Consider the following 17,602-nt stretch of genomic DNA (forward strand, 5'->3'; position numbering starts at 1 on the left):
TAAGCCATTAGAGGAGTGACATTTGTGACTCTCAGCTTTCCAAGGTCAATTCAAGGAGGATTAGGATTGTTATTGCTATATAACAATCAAGGTATGTTCTTAAACCCATTTATATGTTAATATTGATTTCCATATGCTAGAATTAGGGTTTATAGTCTTGGATTCAAAGCATGTACAATAGAGAAACCTAGATCCAAGCATTAGGGTTTGTATGAGCACATAGGATGTCTTATGACCAAAACCCATCAGTGGTATCAGAGCCTTGATTGGTTTCTATTGTATTGATGCTTGATATATCTAAAAAATTCGTTTTTTTGGTGTTTTGGAGGCTGGACTCGCCGAGTCCATAGCTGAACTCGCCGAGTCCAAGGTGACTCGACGAGTCCAAGCCTGACTCGACGAGTCAGCTCGTCAGATGGAGGGTACTTCGGGATTTCTTGCTGTTTTTGCTTATAGATAGTTACCTTATCATGTTAGATCAATATTAATCCGATTATATGATATATTTGACTATATTTTTGATCTAATTGAAGATATTTATCAATTAATAAGATAATTGTTTCCTTATAAGATAATTGATTAATTATTTTGAGTAATTTGATAAATTGTTTTGCAAGAAATCATTAAATAAATCAAATATGGATAATTATGTGATTAAATGTTAATTTGAATTATTTGTTATTTGATCCTTGTAGTTATGAAAAGTTTCATATTTTGCCCTTTAGGTTTTATAGTTTAAATTTGAACCCCAAAAGTTTTGTTGTTTTGAAATTTAAATAGTTGGAACCCTAATGTTTTGAAAAAGGTTTCAAAACTTACCTTCAAGTTTTGGAATTTAAATTTTGATTAAATAGTTTAATTTTGATGCATATTTAAATTCTAAACCCTAATGTGTTGAAAAAAGTTTCAAAACTTGCCCTCAAGTTTTGGAATTTAAAGGTTGATTAAAAGTTTAATTAGAAATGTTAAATTCTAAAACTCTAGTATTGTTTTGAAAAAAGTTCAAATCACACCCTTATGGTTTTATTAATTAATTAAGGTGTATAATTAAAGAGGTTTAATAAATCCATAAAAGTTTAGGTTAACCATTTAATAGAATTAAAAGTGTAATTGTTAAAGTTAACCACATAGTATTTTAAAAGTTATAAAATACACCCTATACTATATATAACATTAAAAGTCTAACATTATATATATGTATAACTAAAAGTCAGTCTTACCGTTAGTAGGCCTCATTCACGAAGTTGGTCTATAAGGGGTGTTTAAGGAAATTGCCTATAAAATGGCGATTGAATGGGTATCCACTCTTACCCACCGCACTCTTGACTAGTGGAGGGTCGTTAGCCGAACGGGTAGGATAGGACGAAACCTTCCATTATAAGTATAATGAATTATTAAAGTAACTAAATGTTTTCATAAAATTCCCAATCTTAGTTACTTAGGCAAAAGTGAATTGATGCAATTCCATGAAATTACACTTTGTGCCCTTGCGAAGACATTAGTGGAGCGTGTGTGGTTAACCGGCACACTAAATGGTTCTAAGAAAAGGTAGCAAAGGGTGACTCAATGTTTGTCATAGTTCGTTGGAGCGTGTGTGGTTTACCGGCACATCGAATAGGTGACTGTAACATGTGAGGGCACCATGTAAGTTTGCATGGTTATTCACACCCGCTTTGTGATCCTCGGCATCCCAGTCACAAACAAGAGGGGCATATCGAGATATAAACATGCCATTGAAAGTTCAATGTATCTCAAAGGATCTAGGAGTTTTCATAGATTTAAAACTTAAATTTCTTTTTCGTTTTTCATGGCGGAAATTAGTGAATCGTCATTCACTTACCTTCAAATATTCTGCAACTAGATTACGGCATCCCTTTTCTAGGTTGTAGCGTATTGTGTTGGGTCCTAGCCTTGGAATTTCATTTGGGTGATCTACCAAGGACTCAATCTATCAACTAACTTGAATTCATTTTTCTCCCGTTTTGTAGATGTCAAAGTTCGACAACTATGGTCTTCTCAAATCCCGTGGAACAAGCATTCCACATGAAGATGATATTCCACGATTCGATCGAGGAACAAGAGATCATGCTTCACTTCCTCCTCCTTCCCCAATTATTCTCCCTAACCCACAAGTTCAAAGGCTTGAAAAGTTCAAGATCACTCAAGCCCTTTTGGCAAGTAAACATAAAGAAGGAAAGTCCGTGTGTGCACACGTCCTAGGGATGAAGTCACACATTGATAAGTTAAGAATGTTGGGATCCGTTGTCTGTGAGGAAATGGTTGTTAATTGGGTTCTTCAGTCACTTCCCAACTCATATAGTGAGTTCGTAAGAGAGTACTATATGATGAACTACGACGTGACCCTTATAGATCTCACCTATATGCTTGTTGCTGCTGAATCTACAATGATTTGGCGCAATAGAAAAGCAAAGTTGATTGGTGAATCTGCCTTCGAGACCTCTATGGATATAGACAATGGCAATGAAAGACATGCTATGATCGAAAAGTTTGATCATAACAGAAAGGCGATGTCTGAAGTAGTTCCATGTCCCGTTCCAAAAGAGTCGATTTGCTTTTATTGCCAAGAGAAAGGGCATTGGAGATGAAGCTGCCCCATTTACCTAAGAGATCTAAGAGATGGGAGAGTCGAAACGTATGGCTCTAATATAGGTAAAATCCATTTACTAACTCTTTTAAGCTTCTATTCTAGATTCTTAATACATATTGTAATAAGATTACAATTTATGTTTTGTAGGATCGAAGAAAAGAAAGGGAGCTTAAGGGAAGAAGTGAGCAAAATCTAACCGTAAAGGAATGGATTTCGATCGCATTTCTCGAAGATTAGATTCTTGAGCTACTACTTAGAGTTAGAATTAGAATGCTAAGAAAGATGTATTAACATAAGTTTTTCAATGAATTGCATTGTAAGGACAAATTTTTCCGCAATAAAATAAATTTTGATTTTAAATTTTATTTATTTATCCTTACAATGGCGTGTATGAAAAATTGATGTTAAAATGGTTCTGTTATTAGCAATAATGGATTTGGTTCTTATTATGTTATTTATGGAAAGTCGAGAATTTACCAAACAGGGAGAGTTTCTCATCGCCCAAGTTTCAATTGAACAGAAACTTGGAATCATGCAATGTGGATGCACGATGAATGAGAAATTTCGTATTTGGAAATTAGACTAATTCATTGACAAAGTGTCAAGTGAAGGACTAGGAGATCGAGTACACAAAGTTGTGTGATCAAATTCCACCATAAGAGTAACGAGATATTCGTCATGATTTACTAAAGGTTTAGTAAATATGATTATACTTATAAGATTAAGTGTAATTCTGAATTGATTGAAAAGGTTTAAATCAATAGTAGAACGAATAACAAGAATCAAGTAGGCAGAGAGATAAAAGTTTCTCCATTCTAAGAAGAAGGGAGAGTACCTTTTATGCTTTATGATAGGTCTTAATGATTAAGAACCATATCTCAATTGATCATCTAAGTGAGTCTTGGTACAATTGTATGTCCAAGAAGAGGAATCAAAGATTGAAGAAATGGTCAAATCAAGAAGTCAATCATACTTCGTTCCAAAACAACTCTTAGAGTTAAGATTGTGAAAATGAGTGAAAAGTATTAAGAAGGTTTAAAACATTCATTAAATGTGGTAAGTTGTGATGTCTTAGATAAGATAAAGATCAACTAGGACCAATTTATGAGGAGTTTTGATAAAAACTACACTAACTCTTGAATATTTGTTTGTCAAGAAATGGTTATTGACAAGAGAACCTTATATGTCAAGGAGTCATTGGGAGTCTTAATGGTCTTGAAAGGTCTCAAGAACAAATCAAATAAACCTTATCGATCATCACTAGCACACGAGTTAAGGTTTACAACCTATCGTGATGACATTATTTTGATTCTGTGCCAATCCAATCGAGTTAATTATGCATGAGAGTTCTATGAGTTCTCATTTTGAATGCATAAAAGGCAAAGCACCTTAATCAATGAAAGGTACATTGATAAGAAAAGGTGAGCTGCTTAACTACTTGGAAGACATGGTGGGCAGCTGTGCTACCATAAGGCAAGAAATCAAGATTAAGAAAGCTCGGTCCATATGAGTTTGAATTTGTCGTAAACTTTAGTTTTAACAAATTCACATGGATAAGAACACATACACCGCTCAAATCTAAGTGTCATAAGATTTCCTCCTTCATGAAAATGATTGTGAAGAAATGCTTTCACTAAGAGAGATTTTAAGAAGATAGTGATTGTAAAATTGCATTCTCAAATTCGATTATGGTTACGACATCCCTTTCCATAATTTGAATTGTGAGGTTTGGCAATTAGTCTTAATTGTTTAGACACACATATGAACTATCGAAGGCAAAGGTGTATAAGTTCAAGAAGCATTGATAAAGTATTATCAAAGCACTAAGTATTAGAAACATGAACTTAAGAAATTCAATAAGTATTGTTTTCTGAAAGTTAAGATGTTTATGAATACATGTCGAAGCTAGTGGGAGCATAAGTGTTATGATAGTGGGAGCATAAAAGTTATGATTGTATGATTATTAAGAAAAGTATTGCAAGGTTAGCAATATTAATTATAGAAAACAAGAGTCATACTTTGCAAAGTTGTAAGAGTTGTAAGGTTGTTTTGCTATAATTAAGGGAGAGAATATTATGCTTCATTTCAAATCTAAAGGATTAGGTTGAGAAATGTTAATAAATTTAGTCAAAGGTACATAGTGTGTTCTTAAAATTTCGATTATGATTACGGCATCCCTCTTCACAATTCGAATTTTGAGAACATAGCAAATAAAACATTATGCGTCGTGTCCCATACGCTTCGGGTATAGGATCGATTGCAAATGCTTTAATGTTTGACCATTCTAAAATTTTCCAAATGTCGAGCGCATTTAGAGGGAAAAGGGACTAGAATTGGTTTTGACTAAAACAATTAAACAACTATCAAAGGACAACCCAAAGTTCGACGAGGATTGGTCGCTTGTGAGTAGTTGGAAGTATAGTATTGGAAAATATGGAAATGTTTCCATATTGGATGGACCGTATCGACATCATTATGAATAGATAAGATACTATTAAGAATGATTTGTCACATGGAAAATATGGAAGTGTGTCCATATTGGGAATTGAATATTGAAAATCTATGACTAGATTAGAAACTTCTATGCAAAAGGATGTTCAAAGAATGTACTTTGAGTGAGAGACATCACGTCTATGGAATTGTCTTGTAACAATCTCCGATATAGGACTTTGTAATATCATTGGCAATAGTCTTTGTGACTTTGGTGCAGTGACATTACGAAATGATAGTTGCATAGAATGTTAGAATCTAGCATATTCTATAAGTAGCAAGAATCTGATATTCTTTGACTTATGAAAAACGGATTTGGAGTTGTGAAATGAGAAGGATTGGAAATGTGTTCAATGTGATCTATTTCACAAAGTAAGAACCATAGGTAAACATTGTGTGCATGCTAGGAGCATGGGACAAGTCTTGTAATTCAAGTAAGAAGTTGATTACCCAAAACGACAAATAATGAGTAATCAATATGGTGATAAATAAAAGGTGTTTTATTTATGCTCAAAGGGTTGAGGCCATATGAGATTAGTATTATTCTTGTGTTTCACATTTGCATGTTTTGACTTCCAGAATAATTGAGTTTATTAAGAATAATCGAATTATTCAAACGGGCCACAGTCGTTCATATGTTGGAAGTAGATATGAATGAAGACTGTCGTGAATTGGTGTGTGGATTGTCTAAAAGAGTATTAGACATAAGCAAATGTTTGGTGCAACGTTCATGAGTGCTTATGAATGTGATTTGAGCATTGGATTAGACCCACGCTCACTTGGATCACTCCATGGATTTTATCACGAGTGATTGGTGAGACGATAACATCTTATATTCTTGAAACCGAGATGTGTGAGTTGTATCTTGCAAATCGGTTGCACATTGATAATATGTAAACGCACCAGTAACTTGGTGTTAGAAAACATATTGTTGTGTGTAATTCGGTGCGTGAGTGCAAGCGAGCATTGTATCAAAGTTTATCCGTTCCTTTTATTCAAAGTAGGATAAAAGTGATATCTTTTGGGCCCCTCGATGGTTTAGTGATGACAAACGTAAATGCTCGGCCGGGCTAGGGCTAATTTGATTTGTTCAATTAGTCAGTCGTCATTTATCGGAAATCGAGATATAGTACAAAGAGAATGATTTGAAATCATATCTCATATGATATCCAGAATGGAGGAATATATGATCCCTTATCTAAGGACACACGTATTTGATATGATCAGAGCTGACAGCGGCTTTGGAAAGCTACGATTGCAGATCGGGATCCGAAGTCATACGCAGAATAGTTATTAGACTTATCCAAGTGGGAGACTGTTGGATTAGTGTCTAAGTCCATAACTATTTTGGTATGTACTTGACCCGATGGTGCATGGTCCTTTTGGGTTGCCTTCACCAAAGCAACTTGATTGGAGAAATAAATAAAGAGAGAGAGGTTATTATGATTTATTAATATGTTATAAGAATAATATATTAAAGGAGAAATCATATTTGTTTAATTAATATTGGTCAATAATTAATTAAGAATTAATTTTGTGATCAAGTGTAATTAATTAAACTAGAGGGGCTGAATTGTAATTATGTACAAAATAAGGTAAGGATTATCTTATATATATGGTGAACGAATTTGAGGTGTAAATCCCTTAGAATTCGAGTATGATAAGGATTCAAGGATTATCTTATTGGTTGCTTGGTGGATAAGCAACTAGATAAGGATAATGAATGAAACCCTATCTCTACACCTATATAAACACCCCTAGGGTCACGAATTCGTGTAACCCTTCCCAAGAGGATCTAAGGACGAATTCTAACCTCCCTCCTTTCTCTTTATACCTTCTCCACTTGCTTATGGTGTTTGTAAGCCATTAGAGGAGTGACATTTGTGACTCTCAGCTTTCCAAGGTCAATTCAAGGAGGATTAGGATTGTTATTGCTATATAACAATCAAGGTATGTTCTTAAACCCATTTATATGTTAATATTGATTTCCATATGCTAGAATTAGGGTTTATAGTCTTGGATTCAAAGCATGTACAATAGAGAAACCTAGATCCAAGCATTAGGGTTTGTATGAGCACATAGGATGTCTTATGACCAAAACCCATCAGTGGTATCAGAGCCTTGATTGGTTTCTATTGTATTGATGCTTGATATATCTAAAAAATTCGTTTTTTTGGTGTTTTGGAGGCTGGACTCGCCGAGTCCATAGCTGAACTCGCCGAGTCCAAGGTGACTCGACGAGTCCAAGCCTGACTCGACGAGTCAGCTCGTCAGATGGAGGGTACTTCGGGATTTCTTGCTGTTTTTGCTTATAGATAGTTACCTTATCATGTTAGATCAATATTAATCCGATTATATGATATATTTGACTATATTTTTGATCTAATTGAAGATATTTATCAATTAATAAGATAATTGTTTCCTTATAAGATAATTGATTAATTATTTTGAGTAATTTGATAAATTGTTTTGCAAGAAATCATTAAATAAATCAAATATGGATAATTATGTGATTAAATGTTAATTTGAATTATTTGTTATTTGATCCTTGTAGTTATGAAAAGTTTCATATTTTGCCCTTTAGGTTTTATAGTTTAAATTTGAACCCCAAAAGTTTTGTTGTTTTGAAATTTAAATAGTTGGAACCCTAATGTTTTGAAAAAGGTTTCAAAACTTACCTTCAAGTTTTGGAATTTAAATTTTGATTAAATAGTTTAATTTTGATGCATATTTAAATTCTAAACCCTAATGTGTTGAAAAAAGTTTCAAAACTTGCCCTCAAGTTTTGGAATTTAAAGGTTGATTAAAAGTTTAATTAGAAATGTTAAATTCTAAAACTCTAGTATTGTTTTGAAAAAAGTTCAAATCACACCCTTATGGTTTTATTAATTAATTAAGGTGTATAATTAAAGAGGTTTAACAAATCCATAAAAGTTTAGGTTAACCATTTAATAGAATTAAAAGTGTAATTGTTAAAGTTAACCACATAGTATTTTAAAAGTTATAAAATACACCCTATACTATATATAACATTAAAAGTCTAACATTATATATATGTATAACTAAAAGTCAGTCTTACCGTTAGTAGGCCTCATTCACGAAGTTGGTCTATAAGGGGTGTTTAAGGAAATTGCCTATAAAATGGCGATTGAATGGGTATCCACTCTTACCCACCGCACTCTTGACTAGTGGAGGGTCGTTAGCCGAACGGGTAGGATAGGACGAAACCTTCCATTATAAGTATAATGAATTATTAAAGTAACTAAATGTTTTCATAAAATTCCCAATCTTAGTTACTTAGGCAAAAGTGAATTGATGCAATTCCATGAAATTACACTTTGTGCCCTTGCGAAGACATTAGTGGAGCGTGTGTGGTTAACCGGCACACTAAATGGTTCTAAGCAAAGGTAGCAAAGGGTGACTCAATGTTTGTCATAGTTCGTTGGAGCGTGTGTGGTTTACCGGCACATCGAATAGGTGACTGTAACATGTGAGGGCACCATGTAAGTTTGCATGGTTATTCACACCCGCTTTGTGATCCTCGGCATCCCAGTCACAAACAAGAGGGGCATATCGAGATATAAACATGCCATTGAAAGTTCAATGTATCTCAAAGGATCTAGGAGTTTTCATAGATTTAAAACTTAAATTTCTTTTTCGTTTTTCATGGCGGAAATTAGTGAATCGTCATTCACTTACCTTCAAATATTCTGCAACTAGATTACGGCATCCCTTTTCTAGGTTGTAGCGTATTGTGTTGGGTCCTAGCCTTGGAATTTCATTTGGGTGATCTACCAAGGACTCAATCTATCAACTAACTTGAATTCATTTTTCTCCCGTTTTGTAGATGTCAAAGTTCGACAACTATGGTCTTCTCAAATCCCGTGGAACAAGCATTCCACATGAAGATGATATTCCACGATTCGATCGAGGAACAAGAGATCATGCTTCACTTCCTCCTCCTTCCCCAATTATTCTCCCTAACCCACAAGTTCAAAGGCTTGAAAAGTTCAAGATCACTCAAGCCCTTTTGGCAAGTAAACATAAAGAAGGAAAGTCCGTGTGTGCACACGTCCTAGGGATGAAGTCACACATTGATAAGTTAAGAATGTTGGGATCCGTTGTCTGTGAGGAAATGGTTGTTAATTGGGTTCTTCAGTCACTTCCCAACTCATATAGTGAGTTCGTAAGAGAGTACTATATGATGAACTACGACGTGACCCTTATAGATCTCACCTATATGCTTGTTGCTGCTGAATCTACAATGATTTGGCGCAATAGAAAAGCAAAGTTGATTGGTGAATCTGCCTTCGAGACCTCTATGGATATAGACAATGGCAATGAAAGACATGCTATGATCGAAAAGTTTGATCATAACAGAAAGGCGATGTCTGAAGTAGTTCCATGTCCCGTTCCAAAAGAGTCGATTTGCTTTTATTGCCAAGAGAAAGGGCATTGGAGATGAAGCTGCCCCATTTACCTAAGAGATCTAAGAGATGGGAGAGTCGAAACGTATGGCTCTAATATAGGTAAAATCCATTTACTAACTCTTTTAAGCTTCTATTCTAGATTCTTAATACATATTGTAATAAGATTACAATTTATGTTTTGTAGGATCGAAGAAAAGAAAGGGAGCTTAAGGGAAGAAGTGAGCAAAATCTAACCGTAAAGGAATGGATTTCGATCGCATTTCTCGAAGATTAGATTCTTGAGCTACTACTTAGAGTTAGAATTAGAATGCTAAGAAAGATGTATTAACATAAGTTTTTCAATGAATTGCATTGTAAGGACAAATTTTTCCGCAATAAAATAAATTTTGATTTTAAATTTTATTTATTTATCCTTACAATGGCGTGTATGAAAAATTGATGTTAAAATGGTTCTGTTATTAGCAATAATGGATTTGGTTCTTATTATGTTATTTATGGAAAGTCGAGAATTTACCAAACAGGGAGAGTTTCTCATCGCCCAAGTTTCAATTGAACAGAAACTTGGAATCATGCAATGTGGATGCACGATGAATGAGAAATTTCGTATTTGGAAATTAGACTAATTCATTGACAAAGTGTCAAGTGAAGGACTAGGAGATCGAGTACACAAAGTTGTGTGATCAAATTCCACCATAAGAGTAACGAGATATTCGTCATGATTTACTAAAGGTTTAGTAAATATGATTATACTTATAAGATTAAGTGTAATTCTGAATTGATTGAAAAGGTTTAAATCAATAGTAGAACGAATAACAAGAATCAAGTAGGCAGAGAGATAAAAGTTTCTCCATTCTAAGAAGAAGGGAGAGTACCTTTTATGCTTTATGATAGGTCTTAATGATTAAGAACCATATCTCAATTGATCATCTAAGTGAGTCTTGGTACAATTGTATGTCCAAGAAGAGGAATCAAAGATTGAAGAAATGGTCAAATCAAGAAGTCAATCATACTTCGTTCCAAAACAACTCTTAGAGTTAAGATTGTGACAATGAGTGAAAAGTATTAAGAAGGTTTAAAACATTCATTAAATGTGGTAAGTTGTGATGTCTTAGATAAGATAAAGATCAACTAGGACCAATTTATGAGGAGTTTTGATAAAAACTACACTAACTCTTGAATATTTGTTTGTCAAGAAATGGTTATTGACAAGAGAACCTTATATGTCAAGGAGTCATTGGGAGTCTTAATGGTCTTGAAAGGTCTCAAGAACAAATCAAATAAACCTTATCGATCATCACTAGCACACGAGTTAAGGTTTACAACCTATCGTGATGACATTATTTTGATTCTGTGCCAATCCAATCGAGTTAATTATGCATGAGAGTTCTATGAGTTCTCATTTTGAATGCATAAAAGGCAAAGCACCTTAATCAATGAAAGGTACATTGATAAGAAAAGGTGAGCTGCTTAACTACTTGGAAGACATGGTGGGCAGCTGTGCTACCATAAGGCAAGAAATCAAGATTAAGAAAGCTCGGTCCATATGAGTTTGAATTTGTCGTAAACTTTAGTTTTAACAAATTCACATGGATAAGAACACATACACCGCTCAAATCTAAGTGTCATAAGATTTCCTCCTTCATGAAAATGATTGTGAAGAAATGCTTTCACTAAGAGAGATTTTAAGAAGATAGTGATTGTAAAATTGCATTCTCAAATTCGATTATGGTTACGACATCCCTTTCCATAATTTGAATTGTGAGGTTTGGCAATTAGTCTTAATTGTTTAGACACACATATGAACTATCGAAGGCAAAGGTGTATAAGTTCAAGAAGCATTGATAAAGTATTATCAAAGCACTAAGTATTAGAAACATGAACTTAAGAAATTCAATAAGTATTGTTTTCTGAAAGTTAAGATGTTTATGAATACATGTCGAAGCTAGTGGGAGCATAAGTGTTATGATAGTGGGAGCATAAAAGTTATGATTGTATGATTATTAAGAAAAGTATTGCAAGGTTAGCAATATTAATTATAGAAAACAAGAGTCATACTTTGCAAAGTTGTAAGAGTTGTAAGGTTGTTTTGCTATAATTAAGGGAGAGAATATTATGCTTCATTTCAAATCTACAGGATTAGGTTGAGAAATGTTAATAAATTTAGTCAAAGGTACATAGTGTGTTCTTAAAATTTCGATTATGATTACGGCATCCCTCTTCACAATTCGAATTTTGAGAGCATAGCAAATAAAACATTATGCGTCGTGTCCCATACGCTTCGGGTATAGGGTCGATTGCAAATGCTTTAATGTTTGACCATTCTAAAATTTTCCAAATGTCGAGCGCATTTAGAGGGAAAAGGGACTAGAATTGGTTTTGACTAAAACAATTAAACAACTATCAAAGGACAACCCAAAGTTCGACGAGGATTGGTCGCTTGTGAGTAGTTGGAAGTATAGTATTGGAAAATATGGAAATGTTTCCATATTGGATGGACCGTATCGACATCATTATGAATAGATAAGATACTATTAAGAATGATTTGTCACATGGAAAATATGGAAGTGTGTCCATATTGGGAATTGAATATTGAAAATCTATGACTAGATTAGAAACTTCTATGCAAAAGGATGTTCAAAGAATGTACTTTGAGTGAGAGACATCACGTCTATGGAATTGTCTTGTAACAATCTCCGATATAGGACTTTGTAATATCATTGGCAATAGTCTTTGTGACTTTGGTGCAGTGACATTACGAAATGATAGTTGCATAGAATGTTAGAATCTAGCATATTCTATAAGTAGCAAGAATCTGATATTCTTTGACTTATGAAAAACGGATTTGGAGTTGTGAAATGAGAAGGATTGGAAATGTGTTCAATGTGATCTATTTCACAAAGTAAGAACCATAGGTAAACATTGTGTGCATGCTAGGAGCATGGGACAAGTCTTGTAATTCAAGTAAGAAGTTGATTACCCAAAACGACAAATAATGAGTAATCAATATGGTGATAAATAAAAGGTGTTTTATTTATGCTCAAAGGGTTGAGGCCATATGAGATTAGTATTATTCTTGTGTTTCACATTTGCATGTTTTGACTTCCAGAATAATTGAGTTTATTAAGAATAATCGAATTATTCAAACGGGCCACAGTCGTTCATATGTTGGAAGTAGATATGAATGAAGACTGTCGTGAATTGGTGTGTGGATTGTCTAAAAGAGTATTAGACATAAGCAAATGTTTGGTGCAACGTTCATGAGTGCTTATGAATGTGATTTGAGCATTGGATTAGACCCACGCTCACTTGGATCACTCCATGGATTTTATCACGAGTGATTGGTGAGACGATAACATCTTATATTCTTGAAACCGAGATGTGTGAGTTGTATCTTGCAAATCGGTTGCACATTGATAATATGTAAACGCACCAGTAACTTGGTGTTAGAAAACATATTGTTGTGTGTAATTCGGTGCGTGAGTGCAAGCGAGCATTGTATCAAAGTTTATCCGTTCCTTTTATTCAAAGTAGGATAAAAGTGATATCTTTTGGGCCCCTCGATGGTTTAGTGATGACAAACGTAAATGCTCGGCCGGGCTAGGGCTAATTTGATTTGTTCAATTAGTCAGTCGTCATTTATCGGAAATCGAGATATAGTACAAAGAGAATGATTTGAAATCATATCTCATATGATATCCAGAATGGAGGAATATATGATCCCTTATCTAAGGACACACGTATTTGATATGATCAGAGCTGACAGCGGCTTTGGAAAGCTACGATTGCAGATCGGGATCCGAAGTCATACGCAGAATAGTTATTAGACTTATCCAAGTGGGAGACTGTTGGATTAGTGTCTAAGTCCATAACTATTTTGGTATGTACTTGACCCGATGGTGCATGGTCCTTTTGGGTTGCCTTCACCAAAGCAACTTGATTGGAGAAATAAATAAAGAGAGAGAGGTTATTATGATTTATTAATATGTTATAAGAATAATATATTAAAGGAGAAATCATATTTGTTTAATTAATATTGGTCAATAATTAATTAAGAATTAATTTTGTGATCAAGTGTAATTAATTAAACTAGAGGGGCTGAATTGTAATTATGTACAAAATAAGGTAAGGATTATCTTATATATATGGTGAACGAATTTGAGGTGTAAATCCCTTAGAATTCGAGTATGATAAGGATTCAAGGATTATCTTATTGGTTGCTTGGTGGATAAGCAACTAGATAAGGATAATGACTGAAACCCTATCTCTACACCTATATAAACACCCCTAGGGTCATGAATTCGTGTAACCCTTCCCAAGAGGATCTAAGGACGAATTCTAACCTCCCTCCTTTCTCTTTATACCTTCTCCACTTGCTTATGGTGTTTGTAAGCCATTAGAGGAGTGACATTTGTGACTCTCAACTTTCCAAGGTCAATTCAAGGAGGATTAGGATTGTTATTGCTATATAACAATCAAGGTATGTTCTTAAACCCATTTATATGTTAATATTGATTTCCATATGCTAGAATTAGGGTTTGTAGTCTTGGATTCAAAGCATGTACAATAGAGAAACCTAGATCCAAGCATTAGGGTTTGTATGAGCACATAGGATGTCTTATGACCAAAACCCATCATATATGAGATTTGAAATTTTTATTATATATATATATATATATATATATATATATATAACTTTTAAATATATAATTATATAAGTAAATTTTTTTAATAAATATTATTATAAATAAAAAACAATTATAAAAAAGTAATCAACGTTGCAATTAAATTGTCAAACAATAAAACTAAAACAATAATAATTATTATACATATTTAACCATTAAAACTAGAACGATAATAATTATTTTACATATTTAGATGCTAAAACTAGAAAGATAATAATGATTATATATATAACCATTAAAAGTAAAACCATAATAATGTACCAAAGTGCACATCCCATCTTTAGTTAAGAGCCCACTTTCTTTTATCTTTTTTCTTCTTATCATAATAATGTACCCAAGCACACGTCCCATCTTTTGCACCCATTCTATTAAATCGTCACAGGATTTGAACTCCTAAAAATGATTGTTTGGTTAAAAAAATTAAAATGTCATTTGACAATTTATGAAGATAAAATATATGCTAATACATTTTTTGTAGAAAATCCTGACGAGTTATTAACAACTTTAATTTCTTCGTTTGGTTGAAAACTCGCCATTATATTGATGAAAATTGATATAGAAGTTCTATAGGAGTAGTAATTGAGAATTATAAAGAGATGAGTAATGGTAAGTATAGTTGTGTAGTACTTGACATTTATATAGAGATGAATTATTTTTTTAAATTTGTTAAAGCTATAGATGAAGTGATATGTTATTCTTTCAAATTACAAGTTGTAAAAAAAGTGATGAATTATTTTTTGAAATTTGTAAAAGTCCAAAAAGGAAGTGATGTTTTATTTTTTGAAATTGCAAGTTGTAAAAAAAGTGATGAATTATTTTTTGTATTGTAAAAGTTATAAACGAAGTGATGTTTTATTCTTTGAAATTGTAAGCTGTCAAATAAGTGATGAATTATTTTTTGAAATTTGTAAAAATTATAAACGAAGTGATATTTTTGCAAGTTGTAAAAAAAATGATGAATTATTTTTTGAATTTTGTAAAAGATATATGAAGTGATATGTTATTCTTTTAAATTAATAGGACTATATAAAATTTAAGCTATTGTTTGGTACCAAAAATTAAAATACTTAAACCCTTGAACAATTTCTATCACATTGGCTTTCCCTACAACCTCTATTAGTTTTTGTTGGATTAAACTGGTTGTTAACCACTTCTTGTTCTTCAACTTCTTCACCTACCACCGATAAATACAAATGCACCGTCTTTTTTGATTCAGACATTACATGTCTCAATTGAAATACATCAATTTCATTTCTAAGTTCCATGACATACCCTAACTCTGGGTGTTTAAAAGACAAACATATATGATTATTTAACATACCTGCATTACTTTTAACCATTTTTAATAACATTTCATGGTCAATGTTAGAAAGGAAAATTTAACCCATAGTTTTTCACATTATTTCTAACGTAAACCTCATCTCCATTAACTAACTGCCACGACCCTCTCGTACACAAAATAATAAAACTCATTTTACAAATCACTCTCCACAAACACAATGAAAAAACAACTTCTACTGTTAATTGAAACTCGCAAACTCACAAAAAAACCACTTAAATACGTCTATAACTTCTATAACTAATCCGCAGAGGTGTACACTGATCCACATAGGTGTACACGGATCCGCAAAGGTGTACACTAATCCGCAGAAAATAGTTCTGCGTATTCCTTAGCAGTTATGTAGAGGTGTACACTGATCCGTAGAAAATAGTTTTGCGTATTCCTTAACAGTTATGCAGAGGTGTACACTGATCCGCAGAAAACATTTCTATAACTGATCTGCAGAGGTGTACATTGATCCGTAGAGGTGTACACTGATTCGTAGAGGTGTATACTGATCCGCAGAAAACAGTTCTTACGTGGCTAAGTGATGTGTCAAAAACTCCTTACATGGAGTTTTGTATATCAAAGTTTTTGTGGTTTGATTTGAATGGATGAAGTTTATTTCTAGGTATGTTTATTATGAAGGTTGTAACAGATCAGAGTTTTTGTGGTTCGATTTGAATGAATGAAGTTTATTTCAAAGTATGTTTATTACGAAGGTTGTATGTTTATGTTTTTTAAAGTATGTTTTGTAACCTACTTAAAGCATGTTTATTATTCAAAATACCGGTGTGTGTAATTTTATATAAAAGATGGTATATTTGTATAATTTTTATTAAACACACAACTTTTTTAAACGGGTAATTAAATAAGAAAATAAGGAAAAACGAAAATAATTTTTTTTACATAATAATCACATAATACCTTATGTGATTAAAAAAAATAATAATAACCACATAATAAGATCAGGACCCTTTGTTATATTGTTATAGGCTTTGGAGGCTTCCATGGGGATCTCACCAAAAAAAACACAAGTTTTTCTCTTCTTTGATCTCCACGATTTGTTGGGTGATATTCAATCGACTATTTTTTCTTGGATGAAGTTTAATTAATTTGCATATATTATATTATCAGGCTTGGTTTCCTCCTCCATATTAGCTTGTAAGTTTTTAGCTCGTGTTGTACTCAATATGCTAGATCTATCTAATTGATTCCTTGAATGAATCTTTCGGCGTTCTAAAAATTATTTCCCACCACATAAAAACCTTAAATAATAAAAATGGCTAATTTCATTTTGCAATTTCGAAACCCATTTTACAACTTTCAAAATTGTTCTTATAAAAGGCATAATTGTTCTTGCAATTTGAAATAGCAAAAAGAAGATATTTCAAATATTAAAGGTTTTTGTTAGGGGAACAATATAACACAAAATCAATTTGAAACCACAATGAAGTAAAGGATGAAAAAAAAAACATTTATGTATGATTTTTGTCCATCTCTTCTACATAATAGTAATGAAGTAAAGGAACAATTAAAGGTTTTTGTTAGGGGAACAATATAACACGAAATCAATTTGAAACCACAATGAAGTAAAGGATGAAAAAAAACATTTATGTATGATTTTTGTCCATCTCTTCTACATAATAGTAATGTTGAATGGGATACCTCATATATATGAGCTACTATAGAATAATAATTCAAAATCGTGATTTTAGAAGTTTTCAAAACCATTTATAATTAATTGCAGAAGTCCCAAAGCTTAAAAAACCTTTGACTAAGCAAGTTGTAATGTTAAGGAGTATATGAGGACTATTAACAATCCATAAAAGAGATTCGATATTATTCCAAACGTTAATAGTTCTATCAATTTTCGCGCCCGTTTAACGTCATGGGCTCCAAAAACATATAAAAACTATAAAATTTCCCACCAGTTTCATCCAACTCTTTTCTGAAACATTTATAAGATTATTAATGACCTAGAGTGGATTTATTGAGTTCAAATTAAAGCATTGTTCATACCCTTTTTCTTCGAACCGGCAAGACATTGAAATAAAAACTCCGACTAGCA

This window comes from Lactuca sativa, chromosome 8, assembly GCF_002870075.4.
Source record: "Lactuca sativa cultivar Salinas chromosome 8, Lsat_Salinas_v11, whole genome shotgun sequence".
Lineage (NCBI taxonomy): Eukaryota > Viridiplantae > Streptophyta > Magnoliopsida > Asterales > Asteraceae > Lactuca > Lactuca sativa.